General features: G+C 38.2%; 1 long non-coding RNA gene across 1 annotated transcript; it reads right to left on the bottom strand.

Annotated features, from left to right (window-relative positions):
* Positions 1–10,926: 10,926 nt before the first annotated feature.
* Positions 10,927–11,204, bottom strand: LOC137577688 (uncharacterized). Its single transcript, XR_011032451.1, has 3 exons — positions 11,186–11,204; positions 11,055–11,123; positions 10,927–10,978 (listed from the first exon to the last, which is right to left on the bottom strand). It is a non-coding gene; the product is annotated as an uncharacterized lncRNA (long non-coding RNA).
* Between the last annotated feature and the right edge of the window lie 7,796 nt (positions 11,205–19,000).

Here is a 19,000-nt window from a genome sequence, read left to right as displayed (position 1 = left end):
ATATGGAGAGATTAGCTACCAGTTCAACATCCGCATCTGAAGAACTTGTTCTTGGCTGTCATTGAGTTTTGGACTATAAATACCTTGGTCTGGGTGAACTAAAGCATCAGTCAACGCACTTCAAACGTTCGTCAAACAACCAACAAACCAAAAACCTCAACTCAAAATGAAAGTAAGGAGATCTTAAGAAAAAAAAGAAACTTTCAACTACAACTTATTAAATTTCACTCGTCTTCCATCTCCTTAGTTCCTCATCTGCTTTGCTCTCTTTGTTGCCGTGGCCCAGGCTCATGTGGTGGCTCCGGTGACCACTTATGCTGCTGCTGCTCCAGCTTTGACCTATGCTGCTGCTGCTCCAGTTACCACCTATGCTGCTGCTGCCTATCCTCGTGCCTACTCAGCCTATGCTCCTTCGGTCTACTCTGCCTCCTATGTGGCTCCTTCGGTCTACTCCTCATTCGCTTCTCCTCTGACCACCTATGCTGCTGCTCCCGTTGTCTCTCTGCTGAAGAAGTAAATCCATAAGAAATATCATCCAAATCATGTATCAAATTGCCAGAGCGTTAAAAATAAATTTGTGAAATGAAGATTGACAAAGGGTCTTATTTACCTGATAGTTGTTCATACAAAATTGATAAATAGAAAAGGATTTTTGCATTAACTTTAAATTGAATGGGGAGGACAGGCACTAGTAAGTCAGTTTTGGATTCAAGCTATCTCCTACTCAATATGACTATAAAGTATTGTTACCACCTGATGGCTCTTCATTCATTCTCAGAAAATATTTACAGTAAGTAAATAACTGGGAAACATATCAAGAGAATATAATTGAACTAGCTATGACTTGATAGATATAGATACACGTAATACTGACTTATATAGTCAGTCCTAATGATTGACCTCTCTCTCTTCTATGTGAAATATCTTGATCGTTTGACCCCAAAAATCGTATGACTGTCAAAACAATGCCGTATAGTTGAAATTTGCAATTCAAATGCTGTTGACCTCATCCCAATTGCATGGACACTTGTACATATATAATGACTAAGTAGGATATATGTATATAGATATTTGTGTGTGAGTGTGTGTGTGTTTGAGGATACATAAATTAGTAGATATATGTATGTATGCAAGTCCTTGCTCTATGTCGTTTATCCACTCAACACGCTAGCTCATTGCCTGTGTCATCTAAACAGTTTACGGTTAATTCGTTAGCATACATATTTTATTTAAACTTTGAAGTTGTTATCCCACTTTGGGAAAGGCTTACTATGGTTGCCTGCCCAGGCATCCGGTTGCCCGTTAATGTTATGCAAATGAATTATGACTCAACTGGGCAGGAGTTGGACTCCATGCTTCATGGAACGTGCTAAGGAGGCACGTGTTTGTCACACACACACACACACACATATAAATCGTCACATAATCTTCCATAAATACTCCCGCAAACATTACATGGCTGAGATGGGCAAAATGAGGGCTACTCATGACAGGAAGTTGTCAGCTTAAACTAAGTAAATTTATTGATTTTTATTTACTTAGATTAACTTGAAGGAAAACCAAGAACGAAGAAGGAACCTCCCGCTCCTCCATCTCTAAGTCGGATGCGCAGATTTGTGAAAAATTCATTCCGAAAAACTGTTGGCAAACTGTTTCTTTTGATCAACTTCCGCTGGGGTGAGCAGCGATTATGCACAACAAAAAGTTTTTCGGGCGCAAAACATTTCCGCTTTCTCTACTCACTGTAAATGGCAGAGGTTTTTTTGTTGGCTGGATGGGCATAGAGAGGGGGTAGGTAGCTAAAAGTAGTAGGGGAAAACTTTTGCCTAAATCACTTAGCCCAAAAACAAGTGTCGGCATGTCGAAAAATCACGCAGTACGCGCAGCAGTGAGAGAAACTTTTTGCCAAAAGCCAGATCCAAGTGGAAAAGTTTGCAACAGTTGAGAAATTCTAGAAATATACACACACATATACATACATACATATTTATATATCTAATATATATGTGTATTTACTTGTATTGTGATTACATTTATTTTGGCTTTTGACTTGAGTCTGTCAAATTTTGTAAATAATTAATTATTGTTTTTACACGAAATATTTTGTCAATCAACATTTGCCAAGTTAAATATTTAATTAACATTTACGGTCAAGTAATAGGAACCAACAATTTGGCAAATGCTTATTATAAATAATTGAAGAAATAACTGTCAAGATTGTTGAATAAATTATGAAAACATTTTGTTATGTATAAATGTTGTTTAAATTATGATTGCCTACTTTTAGGTGGCTTATTGGCAATGTGTTTATCACAAATAATATCTATTCAGTTTTTAAGAAGTAAATGTCAAGATTTAATCATTTGAAACAGTTTTCACCCTACGAGAAAAGCGTAAAAAGCCAGGAAAATACTGTTTGCCTATTTTATGAAGTAAATTGATGAAAAATTTAAGTATTTTCGAAGAGAGAAAATTCGCAAAAATTGGAAAAATAAATATGTATATATTTATTTTCAATTTTCAAAAGTACAGCAAGGTGAACTCTTTTTTCCATTGCCTTTTGACTTTCTGCACAACTGCACTTCAAACTTGAGACATCTCACTCATTTGTCTCTCACTCTTGCAGTTCTCTTCGGAAGCTTCGGAAGGACTTTGAGGACGTGGCCGTGACGAAATAGCCATTGTCAAGGCATTGCAACAGACTAATAAACAAGCAAGAACGTGTAGAAGGATTATTTTTTTTCCCTTTTTTTTTTCTTGTTGTTTTGTTTTTGTTTTTGTGTCTTACCACTTGAGACGCATCCGAATGTGTGCTCCAAGGATGTACATGTAGTATGTATTTGATATGCACTCAACTTGGTCCAGGCTTAATTATAAGGAACAATTTGATGGAACAGATGCTGGCAGCACCAAAGTAAATATTTTACAACATGTTGGCAACTGAATATCGGATTAGTTCTCAACTCAATTCCAACTCCTTCATTTCATTCATTCAATTTCGATGTGTATTGTGTGTTATTCCGTGCCCACTGTATTCTGTTCTATTCTATACGGCATACGATTCTCGCTTTCGATCAGTTAAGCTGATGCCATTTTCTTCAATTGCTTTTATCATGTTCTCGTTTTGTTTGCCTTCCATTCAACTTGTCGCATTCAGAAATTCAAATATCCTAGGGTTGTTGTCTCTTGGGTGGCAAGTACATACACACACACTCAAACACACACTGCAACGATGTGAGGGATTGTCCTCTTTGTATAACTATACTGAATACCACTGAATATTCTACATATTATTGCATACTTTGATGAGCAACATGCCAAAGGATATTGGACTGAAAATTTAAAATTCCCAAAGCTCTGCAAGCCGGATATTCAATTTAAATAAAGTAGGTTATTAACTAACTTATTAACAAGTCAATTTAGCGCTGAAATATTTACAATTCTATTAAACTGGGGGAAAAATGGTTGCATTTCATTACTGTTGCATACTTTTGGGGATGTCAATTAATGCTTATTTTGGTACGAAATTCTATAACTATCTATAAGTATTAATAATTTGTTTATGTTTGAGAAATAAGAAAAGCATTGCAGTTTTTGTTGAGGGGGAGGAGACGCACAACCCGAATAACGCAGGCAGAATAAAAGAATAGTAACACGTCCGTACAACTCAGAAGTTTATTAGAGACTAATTGCGCGTGCCAGTAATTCAGTCGGGCAAGCGCAGTATTCAAATACAAAAAAGAGATAGATAGATGTATGCGTTCAAATACATACGCAATTAGAATACATGTGTGCATTGCTCTGGAAAGTTCTTGAACGTTACTTTTTTAACACCCTTCCTCAATGCAACCATGTTTACAAAGTTAACTCAAATTTAACATATTCACAAAGTCATTATGCTTTTTCTTTGGCAAATTCTTAGTTAAAATATCCGCTATCATTAAATCAGTCGGAACATACTTTAACTCAACAAAACCTTCAGATACAGTTTGTCGTACAAAATGATATCTTATATCTATATGTTTTGTCCTAGAATGATGAACTGGATTCTTCGCCAACTGTTGGGCACTCAAGTTATCTCCATATACAACTGTTGGGGTCTCGGCATTTCCACATCCCAGCTCAATGATTAAGCGTCGCAAAACGATAGCTTCTTTGCATGCGGCCGACAAAGCTATATACTCAGCTTCAGTGCTACTTAGCGCCACACTGCGCTGTTTCTCAGATTTCCAAGATATTGGGCCTCCGGCCAAAAAGAAAACATAGCCGGTATAGGACTTCCGGTCAGTTTTGTCACCACCCCAATCGGCATCTACATATCCAGAAAAAGCTTGGCCGGTCCTTTTATAGCGTAGCTTTTTATCCATCGTTGATGCCAAATACCGCAGGATGTGCTTCACACCTGCTTCATGCTCTGAATGCGGATCTTGATTTCGCTGAGCCAACTTTGCAACTGAATGCAATATATCCGGTCTGGTGGTTAGAGCCAGCCACATCAGTTCGCCTATTTGAGTCTGGTACGACCCTATGTCAACCCTCTTGCACTGCTTATTGTCGCATGCCACTTGATGCCCTGCGTCAAGAGGAGTAACCGCCGGTCTGCAGTTTTCGATACCGTATCGAACCAACATATCGTTGATATATTGGGAATGGCCTAGAGTAATAGGCCCAAGCTCACCGTCTCGATGAATCTCCATACCCAGGAATAGCTCAGTTGCACCCTTGTCTGTGCAATCGAACGCGTTTGATATCGCTGCTTTGATGGCATCCATCTTCTGTTTTGAACGACAAGCTATAAGGAGATCATCAACATAAACAAGAATTAATGTTAAGTCTTCTTCACCATGGTTTTGGTATAGACACGGCTCACTACTACATGGTTTAAAACCCAAATCTCGTAATACAGCGTCCAGCTTAGAGTTCCATGCCCTTCCTGATTGTTTCAAACCGTAGATTGCCTTCTTCAAATGTAATGCAGCCTTTGGACGATTTTTGTCTGTGTACCCCATGGGTTGCCTCATATACACCGTGTCCTCCAGATCGCTATTGAGGTATGCTGTGCATACGTCCATTTGATGTAAATAAAGATCCAACTCTGCTGCCACCGCCAAAACAAACCTTACGCTTTCTAATCGACATACAGGTGCATATGTATCGGTGTAGTTTACACCGAACTGCTGCGAGCATCCTTTCGCAACCAATCGCGCCTTAAAACGTTCAATGTCTCCATGCGCATTCTTTTTCAGACTAAAAACCCATTTGCAGCCTATTGTTCGTTGTTTGTTTGTTAGGTCTATCAGCTCCCAAGTTTGATTTTTTACCAGAGCTCCAAACTCTTTGTCCATTGCCTCTTGCCACTGCGATGCATATGGTCCACTTATGGCATCCTCGTAGGTCGATGGAATTGGTACCTCACCAGCCACAATCGAAGCAAGTATATTATATTGTTTTCTCGGCCGTCCAGGTTTTCCCGTTCTGATTACTCGTGGTCTGCCAGGTCCTACCCGCATTTCGCTCTCATCTTGTGCAAGCTTTTCTTCAGGTGCACTATGAAACGATTCCTCGTCAGCATCTGATTCAGCAGACTGTCCCTCTGATGCGTCGCTCTCGCTTTCATTTATTTCTGGATTTGCATCTGCTATCTCATTTTGCCTATAGCGTCCAGGCAAATCAAACATAACCGTCGTACAATTAGTTTGCTCTATGGGATCTCTTTCATCAAAGAGAACATCTCTTCGTTCAACCACTTTGCGAGTTTCTCCATCATATAATCGGTATCCTTTTGCTTCTCTTGAATATCCCACCATGCGATATTCCTTTCCTTTTGGTCGGAATTTACTTTCCTGGTGACCCTTGGATAGCGCAACTGCAACAGAACCAAAAACTTTAAGATGATTAATACATGGCTTCTTGCCAGTCCACGCTTCCATTGGCGTTTGGTTTGTCAGTGCGCTTGTAGGCGAACGGTTCCTTAGATATACAGCTGTAAATATAGCCTCTGCCCACAATGCCTCACATAATCCAGACTGTGCCAACAAACACCTAGACATTTCCACCAGAGTGCGGTTAGCTCGTTCCGCAACGCCGTTCTGTTGTGGAGTGTACGCTATGGTCAACTGGCGTACTATCCCGTTTTTCTTCAGGTAGTCATCGAATGCATTGTTCACATATTCTCGTCCATTGTCACTGCGGATACATTTTAGCTTCTTCCCTGTCTGCCTCTCCACTAGACTCTTGAACTCCAGAAACTTGCCAAAAACCTCATCTTTGCCCTTGAGGAAATACACAAAAATTCGCCTAGATTTGTCATCAATAAATGTTAGGAAATAACGTGAACCACCTAGTGATTTTGTTCCAAAAGGTCCGCAGACATCACTATGAACCAATTGTAAAAGTTCACTGGACCGACTTTCTGTCATCTTAGGAAATGGCTGAACATGTATTTTACTCACCATGCATGTCTTACATGGAGTATTGGGCGCGAAGTTGGTCACACTAAGCCCACGTACCAAGCCCTTACTTGCGATTTGCGTCAGACTTTTATAATTAAGATGACCAAAGCGTTTGTGCCACAATGATACATCTTCTCCGACAGCAGCAAAAAGATTTTCCGATTCAGCTTCAAAAACAAACAAGTTGCCTATCTTTTTTGCTTCTAAAATACATTCACCATTTTGTATGATCTTGGCCATATGTTTTTCGAAATGTACAACACTGTTATATTCAATAACACGCGCCACTGACATAAAGTTTCCTGCCAGCCCTGGTACATAAAGCACGTTGTTCATTGTTAATTTACATATTCCAGTCCGAATAGTGACTTTTCCTTTGCCTTCTGCACGTAAATACCCCGCATCTGCCAGACTGATCTTCTCATCATGTACAGAGAAATCTGAAAACATACTCTTATCGCAACACATATGACTCGTCGCACCAGAATCCAAGCACCACTTCTCTCTTTTCATATTCTCTGCTTCCAAAGCATTTATCAAGCTACATTGCTTGTTCTCCATTTTCTCAGTGTATTTGTACTCTTTCTCTTTTTTATCGACTCTCTCTTTGCCGCACTGTGCTTTGACATGCCCTTGCCTGCCGCATTTGTAACAAGTAATTTGCGAACGATTTCTCTGTGTGCGTGCATTTTGATTTCTGTTTCTGTTCTGCATAGCAACAAATGCCTCTTGCCCATTCTCTTTCGTTACAGTTAGACGTTTTCGTTCTGCTTCCTCCTTTAATTTTATGCAGAGAATTTCAAAACTGGGCAAATCGTCGCGCGTCTCGATGGCGACAACGAAATTCTCATACACTGATGGTAAACTCGATAACAAAATGATAGTTCGTAACTCCTCATTTATTTGTACACCGGCGCCTGCAAGCTGATCTAACACATCAGAGAAACCATTTATATAACTGGGCATATCTTGACCGTCTGTCATGCGTAAGCTTAGCAACCTATTGTACAGCGATACCTTCCGCACCGGTCCCTTTGGCTGATGGACATCTCGTAGTCTTGTCCACGCCTCAAATGCCGTTAAACAATTTTTTATGTATGCCAATTGCGATGGTTTTACGCTCAACGTAATACTTGCTAGGGCCTTCCGATCCAATCCTCCGAGATCGACACCTTCCACCGTGGGCAAATTTCCAGCCGTTACATCCCACAGGTCTGAATGCACCAACACGCTGCGCATTTGTATATTCCAAGAATCATAATTCTTTTCGTCCAACTTCTCGATGTGGTACAGATTACTCATGTTGTCTTTTGAGTCTCTTCTCCAGAATAAAGTTCGTAACTTATTCGTAGCTTTAATGCTCTCTGATATAAATCGTTAAATATATCGCTTCATTACTTTACTATTCAAAACCGTGTCCTGGGCCCATAACCTGTTGAGGGGGGAGGAGACGCACAACCCGAATAACGCAGGCAGAATAAAAGAATAGTAACACGTCCGTACAACTCAGAAGTTTATTAGAGACTAATTGCGCGTGCCAGTAATTCAGTCGGGCAAGCGCAGTATTCAAATACAAAAAAGAGATAGATAGATGTATGCGTTCAAATACATACGCAATTAGAATACATGTGTGCATTGCTCTGGAAAGTTCTTGAACGTTACTTTTTTAACAGTTTTCAATGGAATAAATTTATTTTTAATAAATTTTTGTTCTCTTTGTTACTTTGTGAATTATTTAAATAAAAAGTATTACAATAATGCGCAATTCGCATTTATATTTTAAAGTATGTATGTAACAATTCATGCAAGCCTTGAACCGAGCAACATCTAGAGGCATTCGTATGCACAATTTTCTACCCTTTCATTTATCATATCCAAATACATTATATAAATATACATATATATATGTATACTCATGAATACATATATCAGGCAAATGCTCGTTATGCTCGGCCATTCAAGGATAAAGTACATTAACAAAAAACTTTTTTTGGGCAGAAAACTTTTGTTTTGGCAGCTTTTTGTTTAAATTAATAAAACATCAGCTAATTTAACATACTTTATTATACAAACAAACTAAAAATTTACTAAAATTTTCCTGAGAGCTCAGTAACAACAGCAACAACAGCAAAAACAAAGCAAAAGCATTAAGCAAACACAGTCCAAAAGTATGCTTTAACTTTGCGCATTACATAAATTCACACTGATGCACAAACACACACACGCAACTAGGTACACACACAGAGAGGGTGAAAGAGGGATAGAATGAGAAGGGAGTAAGCTCCTACTCTAAGGAGTAGAACTAGAGAAAGAGCCATAACATTTATCATGAGCACTTAAGGATGCTTAAATTACAAACAAAACTCGGGGAAAGGGCAGAGAATGGAGGGAAATAGAAAGGGGACATAGAACACACAACAACAAGAACAACTGAATACAACAACAATAAAGTTAAATCAATTTGATAAACTGTCAATAATACACCATAATTTAATGTCAACAGATTTCTTCTTTCTATAATATTGTTTTCTTTTTTTCTTTTTGTGTCTCTCTCTCTGTTCGTGTCATAAGAAATTATGATGATGTTACCATATTTCCGTCCTTCCACCAAATTTCCCTCAACTTTCCCCCCTACTCCCTATATCCTATCAGTTTCTCTCTGTTCGTTGTGTCTTTAGCTTCCTATTAGCAGGCAGTGACAAGCGGACAACAAGACAAATTTGCTGCCTGAGATTTGTCAAAGATATCACTAGGAAACAAAACTTCTAAAAATCTCAAAAGCAAAGCTCAGCCAGTGGATAGGATAGAATGAATGAATGGATTGGGAGTGGGAGCGAACACAATGCCAAGAAATGGCCCCTTTGACGCCCCCGTTGAATGTTGGTGAGAATGATGACAATGATGACGACTTGGTCTCCCTGTGCGTGCGTGCCCCGAATCCTTTTGTTTGTGTGTGTCTGTGTGTGGGTGTATATTGCGGGCTGTTGGCAACGACCTTCATAAAACAAACACGACGATAATGAATAAAAGAGAGACAGACATGAATCGCAGGGATGGGGGGATATGGTGGGGAAAGAAATGGTTTGGAAAAGCGGAAATAGGCATTTGGTGCCAGGCACTGAGCAAACATTACCACTGTGGCCGAGACACGACCCACTCAACTTGAAATCCCTGCAACTAACTAGGCGATAATCGACATTTGATTTGGTGCCGACTGAAACTTTGCGTACCGAAAGAGTTGCCAAATACACACTTTAAACTGGCTAATCCCTTATGGTTCACTCCATGGCATTATCTTCTTCTGTTATCGGTTTAATCTTTCAAAGGGGAACTTTAACTTTGCTATTTATGCTACTTCTTTTACTTAGCTACCTACCAAGTAAAATGATTTTTTTCTTCTCTCCTTTGAATACCCTGCAGGCAGAGGGTCAATATGGGAATGAAGGATTTTCGACTCTTTAAGATGTAAATATTTTGCAATTAAAGACGGACTTGGTGGTTTACCTTAATTAATCTCCAGAAGAAAACATCTTTATACTATAGAATAATGCATTTAAATTAAGTACTGTAAATTCGTCTTTAGGCAAAACCCTTGGGTCAATTGCAAATCATGATAAACTACTTTTATAATATTTTAATTAAATAATCAGGATTTACAGACCTTTAAAAATGGAGGTATTTGGGTTTTCTTTATACTTTATACTTATACTTTTATTAGTCATATTTTGGATATCTAAGTTTGAATTGTGGCAGGGTATTTGGCAAGTTGTTGCATTTATTTTGTTAAATTTCTCGTCGAGTATTTTTCCTTTTTCACATTTTTCACTTTACGAAATTAAGCCAGTTAAGCAGCGGAAGTCATGTTAGAGCTCCGCCCTTTCTCTACTTCCCCTCAGCTCAACCAACAACAACCTGACATTGTAAATTTGCATAAAAGATGCTTTTCAGTATTTTTTTTTGTTCGTTTTTTGGGAAGCAAAGAAATGAAAACCCAACCTGAGTTTTTCGTTTTCCTCTCTCGCTCGTGTAATAAAATATTTTTTAGCCAAAGCAAGAAACAGGAGAAAAAGAAGCCAAAGAAAGCGAGGGAGTGGAAAAAAAGTAAACTAAACAACGAATAAGCAAGAGATATGGAATTTTTTGTCTGTGTGTGTGTGTATGTGTGGAATTAAGTTAACGGAAACGGAAATGGAAATGAAAGCTGCAACGACGTGGCCATATGGCCCCAGCCAGTGAGAAAGATGATCGCCGACAGCTGCTGCATGCCATTTTTGTGTTCGTTTTTTCGTTGTTGTCTTTGTGTGTCCTTTGTGTGTTTGGGTTGTTTATTTGCGTTTTTTTTTTTTTTTTGTCCTTTTTCGTCGCTTTGTGTTTTCTGTTGCCTTTGACCTTGTTGGCCTAATCCTCTAGCGAGAGCAGAGAACTATGTTGATTCTCTGACTGAGAATATTGACATTGCAATGGAGTTGCATGAGCTGGAGGCGGTCTCAAGACGTGCCAATGGTTACAACAGCAAATGCACATGGCTGAAATAGAGTGAAAATAGAATGCCACGATCAAAGAGAATCGGAAATTAGTCATTTCACTCATTGTTTCTCTCACTGAGACAAATAAGCAGCATCCAAGTTACAATGGCAATGGACAACACAATATTATAGTTGGAGTCATTGGCTAATAAAGAAATTAGTTGATCAAATTGGGAATCGTTCGTTGGTTAATGTAAAAGTAATTACCTTCATTTGTGTATTGAGACGAATTATCTGTTAGATTAAGACTACTTAAGGTTACAATTGATATAGTTTCCATTTCACAAAGAGAGAACTTTCTTTCAAATCGAACTATTTCCTTGAATAGTTTTAGAGAGACTAATTTGTTTTCACATTATATACAATGTTTATTGCTTAAAAACGCAAATATCTGTGTTCTGGGGTCTTTTAGCAAAAACAGTTGTTAAATATTGTCATCTGTTTGTGTAATTATTTGTTTTAGTGCTGTGATTTCAACAGGTTTCTGGTAACTGTGTTTTTAAGGGGCTCTAAACTATTTAGTCATGGACAATAAAGTTAGAAATGCTTTTTAGTGTTATCATTAAAAGCACCTCATCAACTTAATAGATTTCACAGAGTAGTTATAAATATTAAGTATAAATTAGTGGAAGGGAAACATAAAAACAAACACAAATTATGCAGACCTATTTAAGTTACTCTAGTATTACGTATTAAGTATTTAGTATTAAGTATTAAGTTCCTTATTGATGTCTTTACTTTACATACTCTTATCTATGTATAGATCCTTCTCGCTTTTATTAGTGGCTAGAAGTACGTTTAAAAAGGTTCGTAGGTAAGGCCTTAAATTGGTATCAAGATTCGAGATTCCCATGGTCTAAGATATATTAAGAGCCAAATAAATTGCAGTCGAAGTGTAATCTTAGATCTTGGCGCTTGACACTTTAAAGATAAAATTTATTTTATCTTGAATTTATTCAAGTAATCACAAATTTGCTGTATTTCCTTCAAGTTAAAGATCTTTAAGCCATGGCATGTTTTGTAATAATGGTTTTAATTTATCCATGTCCTATATACATATATATAAATATCGAAATCGTTTTCAAATTCTTCACCTGTTTTGTTTGCCATTATATTGTCTATTTGTTATGGAAGGCGTTGGCTGTTTATCATTTGCCGCATTGCATGACTTTGGCTCGTATATCAATATCAGAGAATCCGCCCGCCCCCCACTGATTCGAGTAACCTCCCCATTGACACCCGAAATAAGCAAGTAAAACTAATAAATAAGAGGAAAAAAAACATACAAACTTGCATTTATGGCCAAAACAAACAATAATAATATTGACAAAATTATTACCGGCGCCCCGAAAGAAATTCTTTTGCACAATGAAATTGTATCCGAAAAGCACGGAAAAAAAAACAGGTAAACGAAAAAGAGACACCTTCGTGACTGGTTTGAAAAGTTTGAGTCGTGGCATTTATAGTCGAGAGGAAATACTTGAACAAGGACAAGACACAATTCTTGACTGTCTTTCTTCTCCCTGTCTCTTTGTCTCCATCTTTATCTAGCTGTCTTTAAATAGAAGTTCGTGTTAAGTATTCTAATCGGTTTTGAGCAAATATCCGCTGGCATTATTTTGTGGTAGAAATTTTGCCATGTCGGCTTGCACGCATGTTTTCCGCGGAAGGCAATATCCGGCATGTCCGGATATGTGGTTTTGTTGCTTGCTACTTGTGCAAAAAGTGCAATTAAAGTAAAAATGAACCTGCACTTTTGTGCATCTTTTCTCCCCCTCTCTCTCTCTCACTCACTTGACAAGAGAGCAAAAGATTCATGGAATAAATAGGCTCTTGGCACACTCATCCTTCAACGTCATTTGACATATTAGCATCATTATAAATCTCTCTCTCTCTCTAAGGTTTTTTTTCTCTTTTTTATTTTTGCTCTTTTGTCCCTTATACCATCCAGCAGCGTGCATGAGTGTAATCAAAAGGAAGCTAACAGAAGCTTCAATGAAAAGCAAGCCATATAAATGTAAACTGCCTTTTCAAAAAAGAGAAAAAAATGTTATATAGAGCAGTATTTATATCCTTCAGTGGCAAAGTCCTGACGTAATGAAATTAAATATTTAAGCTTACCAAGGCTGAATGGGCCACTTTTGGCCAAAGCGACAGAGAGCCAGAGATAGAGCAAAGCCAGCAACACAAAATATCCAGAGAGGGGAGAAACACAACATAACTTTATGCTGTGTTTTATAACACGTTGCGGTTGCTAGCCCTTATGCGTGCATTAGGATTAGGATTAGAAGGAAAGGCCAACTGCAATGGCGAATGTGGCAACTGTGCCATGCGGCTTACGACCAGCTCACACTTAACTGGCTAATGTAAGGACCCATTGAAATAGAAACTGCTACGAAAACGTGCGCTGATTCCTTTGTTTCTCTTCAACTTTCAACTAACAGTTGACAATATTTTTGTATTGCCATTCGATTTGTCTCTGTCCCTGCCACAAAACTTAAACGTGAGCATTTGATTTGTCATAGAAAACAGCGGGTCGTATATAAAATATCTATTTCAACAATTTAAGCTCACTTTAAAGAAAATAAATAGCCAAACGCATTGGAGTGTCGATGCAACAATTTTTTAATTACCATTTAGGCGCCTGAACGAGCACAGTACAAAAAAAAAAAAAAATTACCCAAATTGCTGGAAGCATTTCAGTACTTTTCTTTTTTTTCTGAACAGAAAACAAACCTACCAGCAATTTCCACTGGCTGCTGGTTTTTCCCCGTTTTTCGTTAGGCATTAAAAAATTAAAAAGCAAAAGGGCGAACAAAAAAACAAAAATTATATGGGATAGAAGGAGAAAGTGAAGAGGAAAAGTGCGGGTAAAAAACAGAACGCCAGGGAAATTAAGTCAATGTCCTGCGGGGTCAGTTGCGTTTGGATAAATGTAATTAACCTACAGGATAAGCATTGAGTTGGGTCCTTTTAATAATCAAGGACAACACAGACGACAGCACAAGGCCAGGGAGAGACAGATAAATAGAAACAGAGAAAGAACAAACGGGAGAAATTGAGAGAATTGTTGATAGCGATCTAAAAGTATTTGATTATTTGAAATGTTTTGTGCTGCAAAACCTATAGCATACTTATCTGGGGCACATTTAAATTGCTTAACATATTTATTTACAATTTCTATAGCATACTTTTTCGGGCCAATATTGAATTAGTTTTTCAAATCAATAGTTTACTCTACATTAGGAAAAAAAGAGGTAAGTTTTATAAAAGTTTTCCATTTTATTGCATACTTGGAACAACACCTGGAACAACACTTTGACAGCTTGACATTTTGAGAATACTTAGCATCACAATTTTCATTGCTTGACATATTTTAGAATATTCTTTACCTGGTGCGGAACCATTCAATACATACTATTTCGCCACCATTTGGATTGCTCGTCAATAACTTGGCTTCCAACTCTATAGCATACTTTTCTGAGCCAGCAATTCATATTTAAAGCAGCATAAAGAAAAACATAGATAAATTGGCTTCGTAATCATTGTGGGGGGTTGTGTAGGCTGTGCCCGGAGAGATATTCATCACCTTAAATAGACCCAAAAACCACATCATTAAGGCAGCCGCCTTGCGAATTAATTACAATGAGGCAAAGGTGCAAAACTCAATTGAGAATTGCGGAGGTGGAGCCCCAGTGAATAGAAACCCAGAACGAAAACATCATTGACAAGTTTAGAGGGAGCAGAAGGCAGATTAAGCTGGGGAGTGAGTGTGAGTTAGAGCAAAGGAATAAGCTGCTAAGAATGGAAGCGTTTCTGTAATTACCTTTGGTCACACGCACACACACACAGAGACACACACTCAGAGATATACCCACCCATACACATAATTAACTCGATAATGAGGACAAACCTCGTAGTGGTAGTCGTAGGTCCTATCCAAGTTGTCGCTGGAGAAGGCGTAAATGTATGTAATGGTGTGTTAGCCTTGTTGTTTCTGTGGTTAGTCGATGAGGCAGAGCATACACACGCACACACACCAACACACGAACACACAAAAGAAGATAGAGCGAAAGAGCGGACTTAGTCGCCCAACCCAAACCCCCCTCTCAATTGCCCTTTGTTTGCCAGGATAATGACTTCCGGTTCGCCAACAAAATGACAACCGGAATACGTAATTGCTTTTAAGCGTTTTCAGGCCTGCTTTCAATTTCCAAACTTTCCTCTCTCTCTCTCTATCGTGACACAAAACCTTTCTTTTGCACAAGTTTTACTCTGGAATTGCCAGGAATGTGACAACGCAGGGCATAAGAAATACAACGTAAAAAACCAACAAGAATTCCCCTCTATTGTTAGCCCTTTTCTTTTTTTTTACGAAACTTGCCACGCATTTGACCCAATTCTCGTTAAGTTAATGCAACAATGCAAAAAGGGGGAGCAAAAAAAAATAAAAAGGAACACACCGTGTAAAAGGTGTGAAGAACTTGTAAAAGTATGCGGCAAATTGCTAACAAATAAACTGCAAAGTGTTTGCCATGCAAATTAGCAAATGAAAATGTTTCGCAATGTGCAGAACGAAGGGAAATTATAGAATAATAATAACTGACCCTTGATTATCATTATCCTTATAAAAGGGGTAAGTACGATGACGCTATGTGTATGCAAAGGCAAGTGAGCTAAAGTAGATGTTTGCCATTTTTGCAAGACTGTCCCAATTGTCTTATAGGCGACTATTTGAATGTAAGAGCTCTCAATGGGGTAAGATGAAAATGTTAGCTCCTTCATTTGTGCAGAATAAAAATCAATGAAACCAAGTGGATCACAACAATAGAGCAGCTTAGCTGAAGCATGAAAACTATTATATTTTAATCGACTTGACCAAAGGCTTTTGGTTAACCACCAATTAAGCACAATCTGCCATGGTCCCACAGGCAGCATAATGGTCGTAAAGACAGATGATTAGATAGATAGACCAACAAATGGATGGACATATGAATGTGTAATTCTCCTGTTGATGTTGATTAGGGATAAATAAGTGGGTAAGGCTTAGCTCATACATTGACTACTTTAGTTACTCAAGAAAAGTTTGCAAGAGAAATCTTCGTATCCAAAGATATGAAATTAAATCAACTATCACTTTAACGTAATCAATCACCTGAGCTGGAGTAACTCAATCCAAAAAATTATGAATTTCATGTGGTTTAATAAACTGCTTTTAAAGATTTCTCTCAACAACTTTTGACCGATTCTTGGAAATTTAGCTGACGCCCTTAAGCCAATCCTTAGAATAATAATATCTCAGGTCTTTTCCTCTGAGGAATATGGCAAGGCACAGCTCTCTGATTAGTACCAATTGAATTACATATTTAAGTAGCACACACACACACACACACACGCCGAGATATTCGTTCTTCCTCTAACTTGCTGAGTTAAATCTGAGTTAATCTTAGCCCCAGCTTTTCCCCCGTTGGGAAAACTGTGCAGAGGTTCGGAGATTGTAATGATGCAGAGTAGTAAAACGCTGCCATTTTACAGAAATAAATATTTCATTGCCAACTTTTACGTTTGATTGCGGTAAAATGCTAATTAATAGGAGGATTCCTTTCCGCTATGCCTCACCTCTAGGAAAAGGAATTTTATTTTGTTGGCTTTAAAGCAAAACTCTTTAACGTGGCTTAAATATTAATAGAAGCCATTTTGTAGTAGCGAGTTGGTTATTTAAATGTCTAGGGAATTGACGGTCTTAAATTTATATAAAATATATATTAAATATTCTCTTGTACTTGCTTGTATTTGGGGCATGGCCTTCTTGTGTCGAGGGGCTGGCTGGAAGGGAGGAGAATTTTGGGCCAGTTTTCAAGCGTTGGTTTAATATTTATAGCAAAATCCCTAAGGGTCAATGGCTTTTCGGAAATTTCAAGCACGAAAAAGGTTCGCATATTAAATGGTTATCTGCTACTCCTTAACTCTCTCTCTCTCTCTCTCTCGCTCTTGCTCGTGCTCTCCGTTTCTCTTTGCTTGTACTCTCGAGGGATGTAGAATTACATATTTTGACTGGTTTGGACAATTGGCTTGGAATTGTACTAATAGATATAGCCTATATTTAAAGACGGGTTATCCTCAAAGGGAGAGGCACACAGAGAGAAAGACTTTACGTAATTTGTAATTTTCACTTTTGCTCTTCCGCTCAAATTGTCACGTTGCACAAATTAATTACATCCTCATACCAAGGCATCCTTTTGTGCCTCTCTAAATATATATTCCACTCTAATAGTCGGCATTGATTTACCTCCTCCCACTCATTTTCACACCACAAAATGCAATCTCAACAACATGCCTCATAGTTTTTCCACTCACACATAGACAGAGAGAGAGAGAGAGAGAGAGAGAGAGAGAGAGGGGAGGCTATGTTTATAGGGTTTGCATATTTCATAGTAGCTAAAGCATAAGTGACACTTGTTAAAGCACATTTTCCACACCTCTCACCTATGTTATGTACCTTCTGCATCGCTCTCTGCCTTTGGCCAGAGGCAAAAAAGCATATTTCAAGTGCGGCACTTCATGTGCGTCAAACAGAGACCAAATGTTAGGGAGGAAAAAGCACACGTTAGTGGGCTTAAAGGTGTGTCCGGGACGGGGCAATACGGGTTAGAGTGTAGTGCATCCAAATAGGAAAGAGAAGAGAAAGAGAGATGAAAAAAAGTGCTCAAGTCGAAAGCCCTCGAGTTGTTTTGCAACATTTGAACACGTCAAGTTTATTTTTTTTTAAGGTCAACATGTCGCTAGCAGCAGAGGCAGACGGGCCCAAAAGCCAGACCCCAGCCCCCGAAATCGTCAAAGGGCTGGAATATTAGTTGAAATTTCATTTATCGTTTATCTAGCCCAACGTTTTTTTTGCTGTCATTGTCTTTTTAGATACTTTGACAGCAGCGACTTTTCAATTTCAAGCTTAAATGAAATCCAGTTACTGGACTTAAGTAATTCATTACAAGTGCATTTTCAAACACTAAAAAAAAGGGAAGGGATAAGGAAAAATTCCTTTTCCACAAATGCATTTCAGCTGCTTTTGCGTATTTACAAACGCAGACGTAGACTCAAAAGGAGTCGAAATAAAAAGAAAAACGATTTCATTAAGGAGTAACTAACAGATAGTAATCTTAAAGTAGTGTTAAAGTGTTGGAAATCGACTATTAAAGTTCGACTAATAGAGGACTAATAGACTTCGAGTTTTGTTCAAACCAAGAGCTATTGTATCTATGGAAAGATACAATTGTTATTCTTGTTTTTAGCCTACAAAGACACCTTAAGAGGAGCTACGATTTACAACATTGAGCTCTAGGGTTTCTTCATTTTTGATAACAATCTAGATTTTTTTGATTTACAACTAGAAACCCCTTTAGCAATTCATTTTTCACCATATCCATGTCTTTTTGGGTTGCCACAAACGTTTATTGTTACTCAGCCATGGATATACATAGTATCTGGGTCTGTTTCAGCTTCGGCTACCAGTTCCTCCTTCTATAAGATGCCATGTTTACTCTTTGGGTGTTCACAGCTTTCTCTACAAACACACACACACACACACACTGGTATGTTTTTCGTGTGTGTGTCTCGTTGGCTGCAAACACTTTTTCACAAAATTTTCTCAAAAGAATGTTAGACAAACCGCTTTGTTGGCAACAATTTGGGTTAAAACTTAAGTGTTTTGCTTCGAGTTACCCTTACCCATCACGTCGACGACCCCTGAACACACCGCCAGCCCCCTTCTTCTTGCTCAGTCGGATGCTGCTGCTCTTAAATTCTTTGCCACTGCAGTGCTTTGGCTCTGGCTAAAAATCCTAAACCCACAAGAGAAGAAGAACCAAAGAAAACCAAGATAAAAAAAAAGGAAAAAATATATAAAAAGAAAAAGCAACAAAGTTTACTTTTTTGTTATGCTACACATTCCGCAGTGAAAGAGAGAGGTAAAAGCGAATTGTCCTTTTGCTTCTTGCATCAAATTGCTAAAATGTGCTTTCACTT

The sequence above is a fragment of the Drosophila tropicalis genome, unplaced genomic scaffold (genome assembly GCF_018151085.1).
Source record: "Drosophila tropicalis isolate 14030-0801.00 unplaced genomic scaffold, ASM1815108v1 contig_593, whole genome shotgun sequence".
Lineage (NCBI taxonomy): Eukaryota > Metazoa > Arthropoda > Insecta > Diptera > Drosophilidae > Drosophila > Drosophila tropicalis.
Note: the sequence above shows the minus strand (reverse complement) of the source record. Positions and strands in the feature narration are given on the sequence as shown.